Below are 22,434 nucleotides of genomic sequence, written 5' to 3'. Positions count from 1 at the left end.
CAAAAGTACTTACGTCACAACCAGAATATGGAGGCATAGTGACCTGTTTTTCACAATTCTGAAATTTAAGTCAAACATAGAGCCTGTCTATTGCAAAATATATGAAAGTAGAGTTTTTTTTNAGTTTTCTTGCCACATTTACGACGTACAATATTAAACACGTATAACATAAACCTGGGTAAGATTAACCTTTCGTTGGCAACATTAGGAATTGTTTCACTGAGGATTAAAACTACATCCAAGTATATATTACATTCATTCATATGAAAACTATAACAGCATTAATTTAGTAACCAAAACTTATTTGACTGGATGAAATCCCTTTTGTGATTTTTTGCACAGAATAGGGTCATTCAGTTCAGTATGTCTGTGTCACTACTTCCTTTATCTCTGAACTTTTTACTCTAAATCTTTCTAGTGACCACTAATCTAAATTAGTGACTGGATTCTGTAAATGTGATGAAAGCGTCTATTAACAAATTGCTAGCAACAAAATTAACCATAGCCCCTAGGTCATGCCCTCCTAGCCAAAAATTACATTTAAAATTAAATTTACTTGATCGATTTTCTTGATGAATAAAAACAGAATATTTAGCTGGAGAAGAAAATCAGTCAGGATTCCTGCTTCATGATCATAATTCAGTGACTGGAAGGTGTGTGTGTCCGGATGTTGAATGAGCAAAACAGCCAAAATACCTTTGGAGAGAGCCATAGAAATTTACAGCACAAAAGAGGCCATTCGGTCCATCATGTTTATGATGGCTCTTTTAAGAGCAAAACAATATTATGAAACCATTTAAAAGAAGGAAGGGGAGAACAATCAGAAGTTGGTGTGGAAAAAAAAGAAAAAGTACACAATAAGAACAATGCCTTAAAATCTGTTGCACTAGATTTGGATTGAAGTACTGCACAGTGTGTTCCAGAGTTTGGGTATTGTTAGATTGTTTCTGTGTGAGTTGAAAGTTTTCCTTATAATGTTGCAATTTTTTTCTCAGCCGGTCAGCATTCAACGCTACACTCGTCTCCACTCCAAACCTGGCTCCATTCCCAGATTCATTATCATCCCAACAAAAAGGGCTGTATGCCAAGGCACAGACAGCGTTAAAAACAACTTGCTCAAAATGCATGTTCAGCTGCTGAATATTTGCAGACTTCCTGCCTCATGCCCTTTAACAAGGCCTCAACAACCTCAAATGGCTGTTATTATGGGTAGCTGACCAACAGCCAAACTGAAAGAGTTGGAATATTAGGAGTAACCTAATACAGTATCTGACTTTAAAACTAACACCCAATTTTAGCATATATTTATGAACATTTCCAAAGTTGATACTTTTTAAAATTTATAACCCAACAATTTTAAACATCAGACGATTACAGGAAAAGTACAGAAGAAGAAGGTCCTTCAGCTCATTTTTTAATAAACTAGCTGTACCCGTTGCAGCTACTCTTGCAACCAGTTTCATTTATTCGGCCTTCTCTCTTTCGTCTGCCATTTTTATTTGTCCTTGAAATGTTTAATCTTCGCTTCTTAGGCATCTTTATCCCTTAAGATAAAGAAAATGTGTTATTGAACTCCTTAGCATCCCTTGTTCACATATTTGCACACATATCATTTTGGGAGGACTCCTGTTGGGAGGACTCAGTTGGAGGCCTTAGTGGGAGGACTCCTGGTTGGGAGGATTCCTGTTGGAAGGACTCATTGGGAGGACTCCTGGTTGGGAGGAATCCTGTTGGGAGGACTCGTGTTGGGAGGATTCCTTGTTGGAGTCTATACATGCGTGATGAGCTTGTTTAGGTCACAATAGGAGATAGATCCCTCCCAAAAATATATGCCCATTACATTCTCCCATGCAAGACCTTTCTGATGAGGTATAAATCATGTCTACATCAATCGGTTATTGCATTCTTGGCAGACAGACAGACCGACAGAATTTTGACTTTATTAGTATAGATTAGCATTGTCTTTATTGCTTCTAAAGTCTTAAAGTGCTTTTTGTAGGTAATGTTTGTCAAGTGTGCATTGTCTGGTAACAATTTGCACACAAATTCCACAAATAGCCATAAAATGAATGCCCAATTTACCTGGAGGATTTTTTGGCCAGGATACCGGGAAAACCTTCCTTCTCTTTTCAAACGAGGCATTGGATCTTTAATATACATCTGAGCAGACAGACAGGACCTCAATCTAACATTTCAGCTGAAGGACAGCATCTTAGATACAGCAGCATTTCTGCAGTAATGCACTGGAGTCTCAGTCGCTAGTCTATGAGATCAAGTCCTAATTTGGAGCTTGAGCCTTCTGATCCAATGGCAAAAGAGCTACCAACCGTGCCAGACTCTAGTATAACCAGCCACCATCTGCTTATTATAGCATCAAGCTATATCTTAAATGAATCCCACTATCCTTCCTGGTAACCATCTCCAGTTGTCAATTACCTTCTGTGTAAAGAAATAGTGCTTCCTGGTGTCTGTCTTGAAATTGACCTTGACCTTTAAGCATGTGCCTTCTTTTCTTGCTGTTTTTGGCATATTTGAAAGTATTGTTCTGGGATTAGTTTAATGTCCACTCTGACATGTTTCCAGGCTTAAGTGGCCTATCTTATCTAGCCATTCATCATAAATCATCTCTCTAAGCCTGAAAACAATACTTTTTGCTCTCTTTTGCATGTCTCTCCTTGTTTGTGGTGACCAGAATGTACACAGTTGTCCAGATTGAGCCTAACCAAAGCATTGTATAGCTCAGCATCCTGTTTAACATGTTTATTGCTGCCTCACACTAGCAGTACTTTATCTACTTTTGGCACCTTTACCCTTTAGCAATTTTACTTATGTGAAGTGGGCTTGGCATCCTCTCACGTCTCAAATTTTGATGGTAGCCACCTTGTTAGTGTAACAAATACGTGTGCTGACCTGGCTGATGTTGTGAGCAAGAGCCTTTACTGAAATACTTACTTTACTGGAGGAGTAATGTATCTGCTGTTTGTCTTTATAGCGTCTTAGAATTCGCAAGTGTCCTTGAAGGTCGTTTAAAGCCATTTGTGTGGGGGTGGAGTGGAGAGGGGAAATTCCAACCGTCCTGAGTTTAGTCATTATTTTCAGCATCACAAAGACCATCTTGTGACAAGAAGAAAATTGGTAATGTTTCTTATCGTGTCACAACTAGATCAGACAGATAAATATGTTGAAGTTAGATAAAACAATTTTGGGTTTGACATTTTAAAAGTTGAATTTAGAAATCCACAGTTACATGAGGTGTATTAAAGAAAAGCTACTCCACAACTACCCTCTTATCATAGCTCTGTCATTATCTCCTACTGCAGAGGAGGACCAGTGGGATTCATGTTGCTGGAGGCCCCAGTTATACTGCATGTTTGGCAACAAATCCCTGTCAAAAAGCATATTAGTTTGTCACCAAATGTACACATCATCAAAAATGATAGCAGCACATTGTACCTTTAGTTTAAAACTCTTAGAGATAGCAGTGTTGAAATAGAATTTGAAAGAAATAATGGTATTAATTTAGTGGTACTTACCATCAATTCAAATTTATATTTATCACCCCACCCTCTTCTTGATGCTGTTCTCAAAGATGATGTCTCTAAACTGTGAAGTATGGGACTTCCAGCTTCTGGACCAAAGCCTTTAATAATAATGCTTACAGTTGATATAGTGTCTTATCACATCGTTAAAACAACAACACCAAAATTACATTTGTATAGTGCCTTTCACGTCAGGAGGATGTCCCAAGGCGCTGGACAGTCAGTTAGTGTTTCTGAGTGGACCTGAGCTGGGTTTGGGGATAGGGGAGGGTGGAGGGCAGGGGAGGAAGGAATGTGATTGAGAGCATGGTCGAAGAATAGGATCTTGAGATGGGTCTTGAAGAAGACAAGGGAGGGGGCGAGATGGAGGGAATGCAGGATGAAGGCTTGCCTGCCAATGGTGGGGTGGGCGAGGCAGGGGATGTGAAGCAGGCCGGAGGCCGCTGAACGGAGGGAAGTCTCAAGACGTCTCAAAGTGCTTCACAGAATATACTGTAAAGTGAATTGACTGTATATTTTGTGGGCGAAACTCAGCAGCCAATTGCGCACAGCAGTGTCCCACAAACAGTCGTGGATTGAGTGATCAAATTATTATTTTTTTGAAGGGATTGTTTTCAATAGAAGTCAAACTTAAAATTGAATGCAAACTTGTGAAAGCACAGTTCAATTTACTGGAAGCCTTGCTGTTTGGTTTATTTTTTGTAACATATTTCACTAACAGAAATAATGCTGTTCTCACAACTCGGCAAACCAAGCTCTATCTATATCTCTCTTAATGCAACTCAATTCCTGTTCAGCATTATGGTTTGTGCATTTCTGAGAAACTCTCCAAGCTTGTTTCCTTCCTATATCTATTAGAACAAGCGTGTCCATTCCCTCAAATGGCTTCAGTGATAATGATATTTGGATATTTATACAAAAGTAGATCTTATGCAATAACAAGAATTAATTTAAAATTTTCAGTTTTGAGATATAAAGAGAGTGCACTAGTTCACTTCATGCTCTGACAAACGACAATGTTGAAAGATAAGTGCTCAAGTAAAAGCTCTTCTTTTAATGTAATATTTAATGTAATATGGAGTCCTGTAGCTCAGTGGTTAGAGGACTCGCTTTGCAAGCGAGAGACCTGAGTTCAATTCCAGGCAGAGGGCGAAACCTTGGGCAAGTTTCCTTACTCCACACGCCTAATAATAATCCCTCCAAAACCCAAAACAATAATAAATTGGTCATTTTCAATCTACGACTGTTTGTGGGACATTGCTGTGCGCAATTGGCTGCCGGCCGCGTTCGCCCATAAATATACAGTCAATTCACTTTACAGTATATTCTGTGAAGCACTTTGAAACGTCTAGAAGACGTGAAAAGCGCTGTATCAAGTGCAAAGAATATTATTATTATTATTATTTTGGGAAAATCTTAAGGGTGTCAATGTTACCATTATCATTTTTTGATTTGTGAGTTAACAGAACCACCTCTTTTAAATTGTTCTGGCAATGCCCACTGTTTCACTTAATATTTGCTGCTTTGTGACATTAGTGGTCTTGTGAGTTGTTATTAAATGCAAATAATTTGATTCGTAATTTCAGCTAAAAGGTTATCATTTACTGAAGTCTGTTTTGCATACTGTAAAACTGGGTGAATCTACTTTAGTATCTTTCTATTACTGTAAATTTCTATGATTTCATGGCACTATTTGCAACTCCTGTCCTGAAATATTTTTTCACAGAGCTATAAAAACACGAGCTAACTCACTACAATACGTTTCATTCAGCCACAGTAAATGTTCCCGGTGTTTGCAAATGCACAGTGTGGAACTTAGTGAGAAGTGTGGTAAAGGGAAGTTGTAGCTTCTTAAGTAAACAAGTTAAAGAACTGCGATTAAAAATGACCACTGCTTCTTTAAATAGATTGAGTATAAAACAGGAAGAAACTTGCAACTATTTTGCTCATTTAAACCAGAAAATAAAGATTCATCTGAACTTGTCACCACTAGCACAGTAAGATCTCACCAAGAGCAGAGGCAGATTGCATGCAGGACAATAAACCAGTCCAATTGTTGTTACTCAGCAAGGGTCAGCTGCTAAACAGATACCAGGTCACAGACACCCACACACAATGACTGCAATGCCTACAGCTGCTCAATAGTCGCATTACAGCTTTGGCAGCTGATTGCCTCAGTTACAGTTTTTAGACAACATATGTCGTTAATTTTACAGCTGCATTTTTGTAATGACCTGCAAAACCTGCACCCTTATGGTATTCAAAATATTTAACACACAAGCACACTCTCTTGTAGAGTGGTGCTGAGAAGACAATGGACCTCCAGATTTAGACTTTAGGGTAACAGGAAGTGGCAAGTTCACATTAAGGTTGACAAATACAGTACTTCAGAGTAGCACTCCCTCTTTCAGTGTCAGGCCAGTTTGTACGCTTTGGCACTGATACAGCAGTTTGCGATGATAACCACAGATTCATCCTGATCTTATTCTAATTGTTTTAGTCTTTTTTGGGGGCTGATTCAGTTTTGCTTCAGGAGGTTAATATGGTTCACAAAACAGCCATCGTCACATAGCCCAGTTTAGCTCTAGGACTCCTTTTACAGAAGAATTAGTTTCATCACTGTGAGGCTTTAGCATATGACTTGCACTTTGAATATTTGTTTACATATGTTTAACATGACTTAAGTATCAGGTTTCCAACTCATTCTAAGACCTGCTGTTCTAAACCCTAAAGTGCTATCATAAGGGCTAATTACAAAAAATGACCAACCGTCAGCAAAGGACCTGGTGACAGTCATAAGCGTTTTAATAGATTGATATTACTGCTGCTTTCTCAAATAACTATCTTGAAGGTAAAATGATGACATGAGGAATTCTGTGTGGTGTGTTTCAGTGTGTTTTATGATAAGCAGAGGTAAATAGAGCTCAGCAGTATTAATTGTATGAAATAGGAATTCACTTTCACTTATGTGAACGGTTGTCATCATTTCTTTGTGCCTGTAGCTCCAGTGGATTAATGGATCTTTTTCACTTGGGTGTGTGACTTGGCACAAAATGTCTCAAACAGGTGAAGAAAATAAAAAAGGGAGAAAAATAATCACAAATATTTGTAATCTTCCTTTTACCAATTTGGTAGCTTGGTCCTGAGGCCTTGAGAACAACTGTTAAGAAGATAATCTTTAGCTGGTGAACATGGAGATTTTATCCCTCGTTGGCAGATCAACTCTAGAAAATAAATATTAAGCAAAGAGAAGCTAGAAGCCATCCTAGGGCCCACAATTCACAACAGTACTCGTCCTCCCTTCAAATGCTAACAAAGATGGCAGTGATCTTGTGTAAAAGAAGGAAAGCCTGTTTACCATGAGCGATGTGTTATCACCCAGTGGTTAATTGTACAATATACATTAACGCAACACATAACAACTTGGATTTATATAGCCCCCCCCCCCACACTGGACGGCATCTCAGAGTGCTTCACAGTAACGGATCCCGGGGCTGAGCCAGGGGGAGGGGGAGGAAGGTGACCAAAGGTTCGGTCGAAAAGAAAGATCTCTCCCGAAAATAGGAAGAGAGGGGGCGAGGCGAAGGGAGTGAGGAAGGGAGTTCCAGAGCCTCGGGGCATAGTGGCTGAAGGCACGGCTGCCAAGGATGGAGTGGAGGACTCTGGGGACAAGAAAGAGGCCAGACCCGGTGGAACGAATACGGGCACTGTTTTGAGGAGAGAGGAGGTCAGAGAGGTAGGGGAGTGCAGAGGAGTGGAGGGATTTGAATACAAGGGTGAGGATTTTGAAGTTGATCCTCTCTGGGACAGGGAGCCAGTGGAGTCTGGCAAGGACTGGGGTGATCGGGGAGCAGAGTTTGGTCCGGGTAAGAATGGGGGCGGCAGAATTTTGTATGACCTGGATTTTATGGATGGTAATGGAGGGGAGACCGGCAAGGAAGGTATTTGAATAGTCCAGCCGAGAGGTGACAAAGGCATGGACCAGGGTTTCAGCAGCTTTTGGAGTGAGGTATTGGCAGAGACGGGCGATGTGTCAGAGGTGGAAGAAAGCGGTGCTGGTGAGGGACCGGACGTGGGGGAGGAAGGATAATTGGGGGTTGAACCTGACGCCAAGGTTGGATACGGGTTCGGAGAGTTTTAGGGGGAGGTCGGGTAGGTGGAGGAGGTGAGAACCATGTGATTTTAGACGTTGACGAGAGCCAAAGAATATGCCTTTTGTCTTGTCAACGTTCAGCTGAAGGAAATTTACACTCATCCAGCTCCTGAGGTCTGACAGGCAGACTGACAGAACATCAGGGGACTGGGAGTCGCAAAGAGAGGTGGAAAAATAGAGGGGTTCGAAGAGGGAGTGGGAGGAGAGGTGTGCACGGAGTTGATTTGCAACAACGCATTCTGGGACTTTTACGGGGAAGGGCAGGTTTGAAATAGGGCAGTAGTGGCTGGGGTGTGAGGGATCTAGGGAAGGTTTTTTAAGGAGGGGGGTAATGGCAGCAGTTTTGAGGGGGGCAGGGACTGATCCAGAGGAGAGGGACTGGTTGATGACATTGGCCAGTAGTGGGCAGAGGAGGGGGAGCTGGGTGTAGATGTACTGCTGGCAGTTCATGAGATAGGTTCATGAGGTAGGACTCCTGGTGAGGAGGGGGTCGAGGCAGGAGGTGGTGGGTTTCATTGAGGTGATGGTGGGTGAGAGGGATGAGAGAGAGATGGGCAGGAAGGAATGTAGAATGGGGGTCATGGTAGGAGCTGATGATGGGGAGGGTGAGGGGGACAGAGAGGGGGTGGTGGTGGGTGACAAGAGGCAGGCAGATGAGACTACCTGGCGGATGTTGTGTATTTTGGATGAAAGAAGTCCATGACCTCCTCGCACTTGGCATTGGATGTAAAGATTGAGGAGGCCTGAGGGGGCGCACGGAGGAGGTAGTGGGTGGTGGAAAAAAGGATTTTAGGATTGTTTTTAGCCTCCAAGATGATGTTGGAGTAGAAGGCTGTTTTTGCGTGTGTCAAAGAACAGCGGTAGCTGTGGAGATGCTCAAGCTACAGCTGGCGGTGGACTGTCAGGCCAATTTTCCGCCATCTGCGCTCAAGCAGCCGGGTTTGGGTTTTTAGGCAGCGGAGATGGTTGTTGTACCAGGGGAATCGGGTGGGTTTGGAGATAGTCCTGGATTTTAGAGGTACGTGGGAGTTGAAGGTGGAGAAGAGGCGATCATGGAGCAACTGGACGGCTGCTTCAGGATCTCCGCGGGTGGAAGACCAGAGGGATAGGATATTTGATGATGTGAGGACCTTTGTGAGGATCTCAGGGGGTAGCCTTTTCCATGGAGAGATCAACACAAGCTTTTGTGGGTTTTGCCCACAAAATACCCATTCATTCCACTTTGAAATATAATTTGTATAGTGCTTTGAGATGTCTCAATGATGTGAGGCATTGCATCAAATACAAGTATGATTATTATTAAGTACCAGATAATAACACCTTACATCTCTGTGTGAATATCTCTGCCACTTTGTTACCCTAATACAAATAGATTCTTAATATTTGTTCTTCAGTTATTTATGAGTGATACTCTGCGTAAACATTATTAAACATATGAGGGAAAAGTGTACAATATTTAAAAGGATTACATACTAAGATCATAACATTGTTACCTTAAATAGTAGAAGCTTTTTAAATTTCAAAAAGTTTCAAGTTATAATAAAACATCACAATCCTGTGCTGAACTTGGTAATGAACATTTTTGCTTATACACATTAACCAAAATGAAGAAAGATAGCACATTTTTAAAAGACGCAACTAATCTGTGGTCTGGTTTGCATGCACATATTTGCTTTTTGTGCCTCTTATGGTACAGCAACTCTCCACATCTCATGTGAGGGTTAGTTGTATGCACAATACAATATTTTACACTTTGGAAATTTGTGGTAAAGAGGCTTGGTATTGTTCACAAAGCTTTAATTGAAACCACCACTCAGAAAAAAAAGCTGATGGGTGGACATTTACTGACTACAAGGTTTTGCATGTGGGAGTATCTGTCTATCTTTAAATATATGACACATTACTGGGACACGTAAACAATTTGTTTTTGATACAAGTCACAGTGGTAAGCGAAAAAAGCATCTTAACCTTCTTGGTAGTCTCCTAATGTATAGAACCACATTTGTTATTTCTAGTCTAGTTTTCACATTAATCAACAGATCTGAAGCCTTTGATATTACGAACATTGTGCCTAATACTGATCAAATATACAGGCTACCCAGTATTTTCCAACATTGTTTTCATTCTCTTTAGTGCCATCAGGCAAAGAAAGGAAGAAAAGTAAATAAAAATAAATATCAGTGAAGAACGATATTGGTAAATGCATGCTGGTATATAAGTGAATATCCCTTCTCTTCAATTGTCTACACAGAAAGGTATTGTTGTGTAAGCTTTGCGCTGCTTGTCCAGCTGGGACCAACCTATCTGTTGGAGTTTCGGCTTGCGGGGTTAACAGGAACTGAGTGGGAAGAATCCCCTGGCTTATGGAAACTCATAATATAAATGAGGAAAAAAGGAGTGTAATATATTAGATTCATGTGTGAATGTAACTTCTACACCATTTGAAATGCACTATAGGAAATACAAGCCTGTGAGTATTCACCATGTCATTCTGACTTGCAGGATATTCAGATGTAGATTTCATTTAGCAAGAGTTCCCGAAGATTGGTGCAACGTATTTTCTGTTACCTGTTAAAGTGCTTCGAGATAATAATAATAATTTTTGCATTTGATATAGCACCTTATCATGTCTTTGAGACGTCTCAAAGCGCTTCACAGAATATACTGTAAAGTGAATTGACTGTATATTTTGTGGGTGAAACATGGCAGCCAATTGCGCACAGCAGTGTCCCACCAACAGTCGTGGATTGAAGTGACCGGTTTATTTTTATTATTTTTTTTCAAGGAATTATTACCCCTCGGAAAAGCAATTTGCCATTTGACTAACAACTAGGTTCCTACTTACTGCTCGGTGAACAGAGGTGTGTACAGTAAGGAAACTTGCCCAATGTTTCGCTGTCCTGAGAATAGAACTCAGGTCTCCCACTTGCGAGACAAGTGCTCTAACCACCAAGCTACCCTGCTTCCCCCCTGCCCTCCACCCCTCCCCCACCCCCCCCCCGACCCCAATCCTGAGCTTGGGTCGGTAACTCCGTCTGTCCAGCGCCTTGGGATGTCCTCCCGACGTGAAAGGCACTTTACAAGTGTAATTTTGTTGTTGTTGTTGTTGTTATAGACATCTGAAAGAGAGGGGCTTGAATGGATAATAATCTAGGGTTAATAATTCCTTAAAGAAACTATATAAAAGCGAGTTGTTGTGGTTGTTTCTGAAAGAAAGAAATATCCATTTGTACGCATGAAATAATCCCATTAGACATTGTTGTGTTATACCCTAATATCTATTTAGCATAAGGCATCAAATGCCCATAACAAGTGAATTGCTTCAAAGGTGTAAAATAGCACAATAAAATTGAGCCCTGGAAAAACATCAGAATTGCAGGTCTCACAACTTTGTCAGCTTTGTGATTGACATATAGATTACAGGGCAGACTAAACTCCACCAATCACCAGATTTTAATTTCAGTTTTTGCACATTTCTGTCAGAAAGAAAGACAGAAATATAAACAATGTTGATATTTGCACTGCAAAATGCACTGATTTGCTGTCAACTAGAGATGACCAAACAAACTGCTCTGACTCCCAGAGCCACAAACTATTGCTTCTTAATTATTTGACGAAAAACTCTACCTTAATTTTGCTGACTACAGGAACTTGTAATAATGCTTTCTGATGATACAGTGTATAGTTTCTTTTTAAAAAAATAAATTCCCCCTCCTCTGAAGTATAATTTACTCTCTCAATTTAAATACCATCTAAATGAAGAAAATAAATTGAATATTGGTTAATTTATAGAGAAGATTGGGTACCTGGGAATGATTACAAGGCTGTAATCTAACCTGAGTGACTAATGATACCATAAACCAAAGAACAAAAGAACAAAGCTTCTGAAAACCTGAGATGACAGCTTTGAAATCATTTTCTACTGTTATTTACAAAATTCATTCTTTTAGTTCTGTGCGGGTTGTGCGTGTGTGGGGTGGGGATGGTAAGCAAGGAGGGGATGTATTTGATGCCGGCATTTGCTGATGTTAATCTTCAGGGTGTTACATTTTGATGCAATTCATGGAAGATGATTAAAATTGTTGAATTTGCAACTACAGGTTCATGTTTTTCCTCATTTGGCATCTTCCACATACCATTGGGTTTAAACTCCATTATTAGGCCCAGCATGCAACAAAAAAATCATGTAACTGGTGTTTTAAGAGTTAAACACTAGACATTAAATAAAATTGATGTGCAGTGAAACCATGTTGAGCATTTTGTAATAACTTTAGACATATCTATGTCTCCATACTAGAGTGGAGCAATTATTCACATATTGGATTAATCATCAAAATGCTAGTGGGTCCTTTTTTTGTATCATTGATACAAAATTCACAATAGGGAATATGGAATGCAGTTTTTTTCCCCATACACAAAATCTTCATAATTCACGAATGACAAAGTTATAAAGGCTTTGCACATGATCCAAGTATACTAGCGTTCCACACTTCCAAATAATGTTGTCTGCTTATATAAGCTATGAATAATGTAACATTACAAATAAATGTACTTTCTTGGAAATCGTTCTGAGAACTTTTCAACTTCGAGGGCACTTCATTGAATACATCCCTTGAGATTATGTGAAGCATTATTCTCACTATCCTTTATCCTAGCTAAGGAATAGTCCAGCCTGGAGGCATAGCAGCACCTTTAATTCTAAGGCTAATATGGGAAAAAGGTCAATTGAGGGCAAACTGCAATGAGGAAAAAATATCAATATATAAAAGCTGAATGCAACATGGCTTCTCTAGTTAGACTGGATACCTGGGAGTGATTTCAAGACTGTAATCTAACCTGAGTGACTGATGTTACCATAAACCAAAGAACAAAAGAACAAAGTTTCTGAAAACCTGAGATGACATCATTTGAAATCATTTTCTACTGATATTTACAAAATCCATTCTTTTAGTTTTGTGCGCATTGTATAGGATGGAAATAAAAATGGGTTTAATAATAATTATAATTGTCAGAGATGTTGAACAATTCACCTGTGAATCTCTGACAATCACTCCCACAAAGCTGCAGGCCTTTTCTGTCTGCAACAGTCGTCGCCTAACACACTGCTTTCTGTGAGATAAAGAATATGATTTCAGGAGCTGTTGTTGGAGAAAGTACAGTTTGATGTTCTGCTCGTATTTCAATACAGAGGTGTTGTGTTGTAGATTGCAGAAGTAGTTTAGAGTAGCATGTCAGCATTGATGGGATGATTATCAAAATCTTGGGTTAGATGTTCAACTACAGGCCAAAGGACGGAGAAAGCCTTATTACTTTATGATAACGTGTACAAGCTGTGCCCGTTGCAGCTTCGCTTGCAACCAAAGGATCCAATATGAATGTAGATTGACACACAGACAGACACACAGACTGACATTCTATCTTTATCTATACTCATTTGGGAAGACCCTTGTGGGAGGATTCCTTTTGCGAGGACTCAGTGGGAGGACTCGGTGCTTTAAAAATGTAATTTTGTTGTTGCCGCGACTTAGCTTCGTCTGTGTTCGTTATTTTGTTCCCACTGCTTGGCTACATGAGTGCTCTGTGACACACGATGCCACAGCGCCATTTTGACTCAGCGGCTACCAAGTGTAACTGCAGCAAAAAATGCGAAACTGAAAATAGATCATGAATGATAGGAGATACCCAAAAACAAGTATGCCCATGTCACTCTCAGATGCAAGACCTTTCCGATGAGGTATAAATCATGTCTCTTCATCAATCGATTATTGAGATCCTTCTTGAAGTGCAGACAGACATTGTCATTTTATTAGTATATAATGGAAGAAGATAGATGAGGAGTAAATGTAAGAAAACGAAGGTACTGTAGTACTGATGGAGGACCCAACATAAACTGGAATGCCCAAATGAGAAGGACCTGGAGCTTGTCAATGTAGTACAAGACTGCTTCCTTATTCAATACACCAGCTGACAAAGGCTGTTCCCCTCCCGAGTTAATTTTAGTCAGTGACCCAGACACTATTCAGTAGGATTAGTTGACCTTAGCTCAATAACATTCAATTTCTCTTGGGAAATTGTATGCAGCCCAAACTTTAGTATATAACTTTAGAAAGGCAAACCTGAGAGCTGTGAGGGCTCAGCTAAGTGACCTTGACCTACAAGGCATTATACAAGAACAAATCAGCCAAAGATAAATGCCTTAAAAAACAATATGTAATACCTGCAGGACAAGTACAGTATGTACCCAAGTGCAGTAGTGGCAGATTAGTGGAGTCCTGTAGCTCAGTGGTTAGAGCACTCGCCTTGAAGCGAGCCACTGGGTTCAATTCCAGGCAGGGCGAAACCTTGGGCAAGTTTCCTTACTCCACACGCCTAATAATAATCCCTCAAGAAAAAAAAACAATAATAAATTGGTCACTTCAATCCACGACTGTTTGTGGGACACTGCTGTGCACAATTGGCTGCTGCATTTCGCCCACAAATATACAGTCAATTCACTCTACAGTACGTTCTGTGAAGCTCTTTGAGATGTCTCGAAGACATGAAAAGCGCTATATCAAATGCAAGGATTATTATTAAACAAAAATGCTTCAAAATTAATCAAGAGGGAAAATAAAAATGGCAATCACAAAAAATAAAGGAATTTACAAAGCTTGTTAGGGAAAAAGAAAATAAATGACCATTGGGCTGAGTACAAGATTGTAAAAAGAAAAAGGAAAAAATGAATTAGAAGAGCCAAAAGAGAACTGAAAGGAATACAGCAGGAAATGTAAAAAGTATTGCCAAAATATTCTTTTAATATTATAATACTTAGAGGGTAGTTAGAAAAGACATTAAAACCCTAAGGAACCCAAAGGGGTATGAAAAAAAAGGATGAATAGGAGATAGTAAACATATGAAATGACTACTTCCTGGAGGTGTGTTTTTTTTTACCAGGGAATGCACTAAAAACATGCCTCCAATATCCAGCAACATTGTCTGTATTCCAGGACTTTGAAATAAGTGAGGTTCTAAATAGCCTTGAGGGGCTGAAGATCAACAAATCCCCTAGCATGGATGAACTGATGGAAAGAAAAACAGCAGGAGATTTGTGAAGTACTGAGATATTATGAAGGAGTCAATTGCTATTGTTGAGGCTTCAGCAGAAGGAACCAAGCAAATGTGATACCAATTTTCAAGAAAGCTGGGAGAATTATTCCCAGCAACTTCAGAACCACTATCCTGACGTCAAAGTTTTGTAACCTCATTCTAACACAATGTTGAGGATTTACAAAATCTTAACCCACACGAAAGAGAGGCACAACATTGTGTGCTGGTGAGTTCCCGTGATAAAAGGAGCTGAGTGGGAGGATTCCCTGCCCCCAGTGACTGGTCTGCCCTTCCAAGTCCTGATGATGAGCCAGATTGGCTGTGCGGTCATCAGCAGTGCATATTCTGGAAGAATGGGCCTAATTGCCTTCTTCATCTAAACTCCTGTTGTGATCAATATAATGCAATTCCTTATTTTTAGCAGATACAACTACTGGATCATTCAGAATTACTAATCAGCAACTTCTTGCCCATCTCTCATGTGAATAAACGTTGTTTCTAGATTCAGCTTCACTCTGCACCATCACATAAATGTCACATTGTAATATCGTGCCTCAACACGGTGCTCAGATTGGGCTGAAGAATCCATTGTGAATTAAATTCATTTTGACTCAATGGAACTAGGTTTTTTATGATAAACAGAGCAGTTAAGAGAGCATTTAACACAAGTAGAGCATTTGAAATTGTTAACCTCTCCCTGGCTCTGATACTGTTCCCACCCCTTTAAAAACTGCTGTCATCATTCCTATTCTTAAAAAATTCTCCCTTGACCCTTCTCTACCCCCTAACTACCGCCCCATCTCCAACCTCCTCTTCCTCTCCAAGGTTACATCTCAGCTTCGTTCCTTCCTCGCTCGCCACTCCCTTCTCGAACCCCTCCAATTGGGCTTCCATGTCACCCACAGCACAGAAACCGCCCTGGTCAAAGTGACATTCTGTCCATCTGCGACCAAGGCTCCCTCTGCCTCCTCATCCTCCTTGACCTCCTGCTGCCTTCGACACCGTCGACCACTCTATCCTCATCCACCGCCTCTCCTTTCACCTCAACCTCCACGGCGATGTCCTTGGTTGGTTCAGATCGTATCTCTCACACCGCCTGCACTTCATCTTCTCAAATGGCTTCTTCTCTAGTCCCTGCACCATCTTGTGCGGCGTTCCTCAGGGCTCTGTCCGTGGTCCCCTCCTCTTCAACATCTATATGCTCCCTCTTGGTGACATCATCCGAGGACATGGTGTCAGACATCAAATTCTGGATAAGAGCTAACTTTCTTCAGTTGAACATCAACAAGACCGAGGCTCTCCTTTCCTTGCCCAACTCCACTGGCTTCCCATCACACAGAGGATACAGTTCAAGATCCTAGTCCTCACTTTCAAAGCCCTCCACGGTCTTGCTCCCCCTTACCTCTCCGACCTCCTAACCCCCTATCACCCTGTTCGCTCCCTCCGCTCAGCGGATTCTGGCCTGCTTCACGTCCCTGCATTGCTCGCCCCACTATTGGTGGGTGGGCTTTCCACCAGTCTGAACCCACCATCTGGAACTCCATCCCACAGTCTCGACATCCCTCCCTCACCAGCTTCAAGATCCAGCTCAAAGACCCTTCTCTTCGCCCGTGCTTTCGATCTCTCTGCTTCCCCCCCTGCCCTCCCCTCTCCCTCAACCCGACCCTCAGCTTGGGTCCGTAACTCTGTCTGTCAAGCGCCTTGGGACGTCCTCCCGATGTGAAAGGCGCTGTATAAATGTAATTTTGTTGTTGTTGTTGAAACTAAATGCCAGTGTGGCTTAGTTTGTAACCTTCTTGACTCTCTTGGTCAGAAGGTAGTGGATTCAAAGCCCCACAGCTAGGCTCACACTGCATGCAGTCCTGTGAGATGTTGCATTACAAGATGAGATGATAAACTTTCTGCCTGTTCAGGTGAATATTAATGATCCCACAACATTCAAAAAAAGAAAGAATTTTTCCAGATGTCTGGCCAACAATCCTCCAGATTAATTCTCACAGCTGGTTTTCGGGATCTTGCTGGAACAAATAATAATTATGTGTGCCCTCAAAAATAGTTACTAAACTTAATAGTAATTACTTGTTAAGTGCTTTGCAACATTTTGATATGCTATAAATACAACAAAAGCTTTTTTCAGCTTGTTTTGTGCATTGTATTGGAATTATTACAAAGAAATGCTGGGAATGGTAGCTAGTGAGAAAGAACAGTTCAGATAATTACATGGATATTTCAACTAAAATCAGCGTTGCTCAAGAAGATTTGATTTTTATAAGTTTTGAAATGCACTTAAACTGAGTAGCAAAGGTAAATCAAATATGGTTGTTTTAACCTTTAGGTTGCTGGCAGTCTTAAAAATATTATTGAATCGCCTTGTAGATACATGAAACTAACAGTCCAAAGGTTAAGCAAACATTAATCTTTGCTAAATAAAATAACATTTCAGGCACTTCTCCAGCAATGCTGAATACCAGTTTATGTTATGTTATCTGGGATAATTTGAAACGTTAGAAATTTAAACACATCAATGAAATGTGTCTGATGTTTACACCTACACACAGGCTTGTGCTAAGGTTGTCTTGCCCACTGGAGACCGAAAAATTCCCCTAACCTACCTTATCGTATCACATCACTCCAGCTTCTAGTCACCAATATCCTTTCCCAGTCATACAGATGCTGCATCTTAACAAACTGAGCAAAAAAAATCACCTCATCACGTGACTTAAGTTTCTAAAAACAGTACCCTATTTTTCTTCTAGAATGAGTCAATTTTTCCTATGTAGTATTAATATTGTAATTGTATCATGAGTGAAACTGCAACGTTGTTACTGCAATATAATGCCTTTGTGTTAAAGTTTACTTTGTTTGTTAACGTTGTACATCATCTCTTTATGGGCCTTTTTTTAAAAACTTTGTTAAAAAGGAAAACGACCCGAGGTTCAGCCTCATCATAAACTTCTGTTCAGGTGCTTTTTTAAAAAAGCCTTTAATGATTCATTACTACCTATTTGTGTGAGTGCACACACTTGCAATTTAAATCGCAATAGCCACAACAGTGTATTTGATTAACATTCAGTCACTGGAGGCTCCAAATTAGCTATCTTTGTGTTGAACACATAACAATTGTGTGCTGCGATAGCTGTGGCATCTTAATAAACTTATTGAAGTTTAAATTGTTACCAAGGTAATTATCTCTTGCATGTATAATAATTCTTGCATTTCATATAGCGATGAAGTGAATGACCAATTTTATCTGGGGTACTGTTAGCCAGGACACCAGGAAGAACTCCCTTCTTCTTTTGAATATGTCACAGGATCTTTTGTCTACTTAAACAGAGAGATGTGACCTTGGTTTACGGACAACACTCAAGCAATGCAGTGCTCCCCCATTACGAAACTATTGAATTGGAGAATCAGCTTAGATTGGGATCTTAAATATTGATGCGGGACTCGAAGCCATAAGCTCTGACTCACAGCAAGAGTGCCACTAACTGAGTCAGGCTGACCCCAAAGGCAGTATTGCTTGTCACTAAAAAAGCATAGTTAATCATTGTAGTCGTTGACATTTTCTCATGATACAGAGTAAAGTACCAATTTGTAAAATGTTGTGAGTGTAACATTACATTCCTTATTTAAGAAAGATTGTTGAATTGTTTTTTTGAAAGCCCAAGAACCACCCACCTCACTTCTTAATAAAGGTAAAACACAGGCTGCGTCAAAAGGTTGTGGGTTCAAGTGCCCTCCCCTTCCCTCCCAGTCAAGACTTTGAACTCCTGCAATCTAGACTGACAGTCAAATGCAGTGCTGGGGATCTGCTGCATTTTTGGAGGTGCTGTCCTTCTGAAGAGCTGTTAAACTAAGGTCCTGTCTACCTGTTCTGGTGGACATTAAAGATACCATGTCACTATTCGGAAAGAGAAGGCGGTTTCTCTCAGAGGCCTGGCTAACAATCCTCCCGATAAAATGGATTATTCACTTCATGGTTGTTTGTGGGACATTACTGTGTGCAAATTGTCTGTCATCTTTGCCTTTAAAATACAATCACTACACTTTACATTAAATCCTGTTAAATTTTCTTTGAGCCATCCTCATGACATGAAAGTTGTTAGATCAAATACCAGGATTAATTATTTTTATTGCAGGTATTTATCAATTGGGACATTTTTCCATTTACCTTATTAACTGACTATTTTTCTTGAATTTGCTGCTGATGTGGCTTGATTTTTTTTATAAGCTTTGTGACTGAATTATGCCTCATAAATTACATTGGCTTGAAATAATAAGGTTAATTATTTGTCAAACAATAAGTCAATTTAAAAAGTCATACAGTATACTGTAGATTTACATGCTGTTGCTGAATCTTACTGTTGAGTTATTTGGCTTGAATATAAGAATCTCCAGACCTATATAGCATGTCAAATTAATCTTTGTAGGAATCAGTTACTAAAACGAAATGCTGCAGGGAGGGAAGAAAAACATGCAAACTGAATGATTGCCACGGAATGGTTTATTCAATGTGGTACAATAAATTAGACATCTTCAACGTGTTCATGTTAATGGGGCCAAATGATAAAGATCGAGGTAATTATAAAAAAAATGCCGATTGGGACTATAATTCAAATTTGATATTTGTTTTATTGAATCTTTCAAAAGAATAGATAAAATTGAATCAATAAAATTGCTAAAATCCATCTGGTTGCATTTTTTTCTTCCTCCCCTCCCTCCACCCTCCCCTCTCCCCCCCCATGCCTCATGGTCTTATCTTGCACACATTTGCCCATATTTATCCCTTGTTGATATTCTCCCATTCATAACCGATATGAAACCTTCTACTCGCTCTCTTGACTCTCTCCCCACCCATTTGCTGAGCACCCAATCACCCACCTTTGATCACTGCTGGCACATATCGTCAACCTGTCCCTTTTCCCACTGCCCTTCAAAACAACTGTTATCACCTTCCTCAAAAATACTAACCTCAGTCACTCCAAACTCCCCAACTGCTAGCCCATCTCCATCTTGCCCTTCCTATCCAAAGCCCCGAATGCATTGTTGGCACTTATCCTTACTCCTACCTTTCCCTCCATTCCTTGCTCGAGCTCCCCCAGTCCAGCTTCCACCCTTCAACAGCACTGAGACAGCATTCGTCAAAATCACAAGGCCGTTTCATACACTCCTCTCTGTGACCAGGGCTCTTTTTGTCTCCTTGACCTCTCTGCCATTTTTGACACAGTTGACCACTCCATCTTCCTGAATCATTTCACCTTCATCCACCTCCTTGTGCTTGTGATAAGGTCTGAGAAATTATCCTACATGAAGCACCCTATGTAAATGTAAATTGCTGTTGTAAAATATAAATTTCTGTACAGTTGTTGTTCATCTACTGTACATAAATACACAGTCATTATACTTATTGGTGAATCCTGTGAAGCATTTTGAGATATCCTCCGGGCGAGAGAGACGCGATATCAAATATAAGGATTCGTATTATTAATTAAATGGGGTTCACAAAGCAATCATTGGAGCTCACAATGATTCAAAAACATTTTTTTGCTGTAACTATTACATTTGACAGAGACATGTTTGGCAATACTCCTCAGTTAAATAGCTGTTGATGGTGCATCAGCTTAACAACTCTATACTGCACAGATATTTTCTCAAATCAAAAGTCTTCTATTTTACACATTTATTGAAGCAGTTTCGGTGAAAGCACACTCTGACTGAACTCTGATTAACGTTCCACTCATGTTTTGTTAAGGTTTCCTCAGTAAGTTTCAAGCACTAGTTGCAGACAATATTACTTTCAGGATTTTACTGTGTGAGGGATTTCAGTGGACGAAAATGCCTGCTTCTAGTTATTCAATCTGGGTAGGTCAGAACTAATTACAGAACATGAATGACTTCATTGGGCCAGCCACAACACATTCTATAATTACACAACTGTGGTATTACAAGCATAGACATGACCCTCTTTCATAAGACAGTCACATATAGAAAAAACATTCAACAGGTGCACTGAGCAATTCCAAATCTAAATCCTTAATTGTCACCATATCCCGATAACAGTGTGAAAATAGTGGGTTTTATTGTAATACATTATTTAAATATCAAGCCAATCAGATAATTTTCCAAGTATGTGCCATAGAAATCTGCAAAAGCTGTAGATCTGCATCAACGGCATTGACCAGCTTGCGGTGACCGTAGGGTGCCTGCCACAATTGTTATAGGATAAGCAGGAAAGAAAGTGAGGTGGCTGAAAGTAGATACATGTAGAGTTATAGCTCAAGCAGGGCATTGCTGCACATTTGGTATTTATCATGATATGTTAAAACTTTGATCTTTCGAGATCTCGTATTGAAAGAATTTGACAACATTTGTTAATATTTGGCTCACTTTTGGCATGTATTATACAGAGGTATTACATATGGGGTCTGTAGCATTCATTTTAGTGACATTTATCAAAGAATTTTGTGGTTTCCATTGTTGACGTTGACGACAGAATTCCTTGTCAGGCTGACAGGTGAATGAAGGTTCTGATAAAGCTTTACAAGGACAATCTGTTCAGGAGCTTTACGAAAAGTGTACATACAAAAAGAATGCTAAAATGTGGTAAAATCAGCAACAGATTCTTCTGGAGATGTTGCTTGATTAGCTTTGGGGTTCTGGTAATATCTGTACAATATTTTCGCAAGGAGATAGAGTGAATGCAGTGAATTCCACGATAGGTTAACAGGTCTCTAGAAAGAGCAGTGTTGATGTGCTGAATGGCTTTTAGTCTTTGCTTTCTTACATTTTTAAGAAATGGGCAAATTGCTAAAGTGCATACAACAACAACAACAACACGATTCCATTTATAGAGCGCCTTTCACGTCGGGAGGACGCTGTACAGTTGGGTCAGGACCTGAGCAGGGGGGAAATGGTCAGCGTGAGGGGTGGGAAGGGAGGGAGCGAGGAGGGGGTAGAGAGTCGAGAGGGGAGCTGAAGGCACGGTCAAAGAAAAAGGTCTTGAGACTGGCCTTGAAGGAGGAAAGGGAGGAGGCGGCGAAGGAACTGGGGGATAGAGTTCCAGAGCCTAGGGGCTGAGAGGCTGAAGGCCCGGCCACCGATGGTAGGGCGGTTATGGCGGGGGATGTGGAGCAGACCGGAGCCATAGGAACGGAGGGTACGGGCAGGTAGGTAGGGGGATAGTAGGTCATAGAGCATGAGAGAGGTGATCGAGTAACAATTGGGGAACGATTCAACAAAAAATACTGGTATTTGATATAACTTCGCTATGTTAAAATATCTCACCAGCCAATAAATTCCCCAAAGCATTTATGAAGGTGAAAGACCAATTCATATGGAAGATTGGTGGCCTGGCGCAAATAAAATTCTATGTAACTCTATGTAAACACCAGAGGATTGCAGGAAACATAATCAATCTTAAATTAACGATGAGAAAGAAATTCTCAAAGATACACCTTACATGTTACCAAAGGTGCTTTTTGAAACTCCTAAAATAGAATAACCTAGAGAAACCTAGAGAAATGGTAATTGTTATTTGGTTGTTGTTTGTGTAATATTCACTGCTTTCTACCATCCAATGTTTTATCTAAATATTCTAATATACCTCAAATTCTTGAGTTTCTTCACAAGTTCATAACACTTGGTTCTGATGTGGAC

General features: G+C 40.3%; 1 long non-coding RNA gene across 1 annotated transcript; it reads right to left on the bottom strand.

The window, feature by feature from the left end:
• Window positions 1-1,521: 1,521 nt before the first annotated feature.
• LOC103190107 lies at window positions 1,522-17,446 on the bottom strand. The gene is made up of 3 exons (XR_489126.1): window positions 17,391-17,446; window positions 2,953-3,114; window positions 1,522-1,544 (listed from the first exon to the last, which is right to left on the bottom strand). It is a non-coding gene; the product is annotated as an uncharacterized LOC103190107 (long non-coding RNA).
• Window positions 17,447-22,434: the final 4,988 nt, after the last annotated feature.

Source organism: Callorhinchus milii, unplaced genomic scaffold, assembly GCF_018977255.1.
Source record: "Callorhinchus milii isolate IMCB2004 unplaced genomic scaffold, IMCB_Cmil_1.0 Scaffold4, whole genome shotgun sequence".
Taxonomy (NCBI): Eukaryota; Metazoa; Chordata; class Chondrichthyes; order Chimaeriformes; family Callorhinchidae; genus Callorhinchus; species Callorhinchus milii.
Note: the sequence above shows the minus strand (reverse complement) of the source record. Positions and strands in the feature narration are given on the sequence as shown.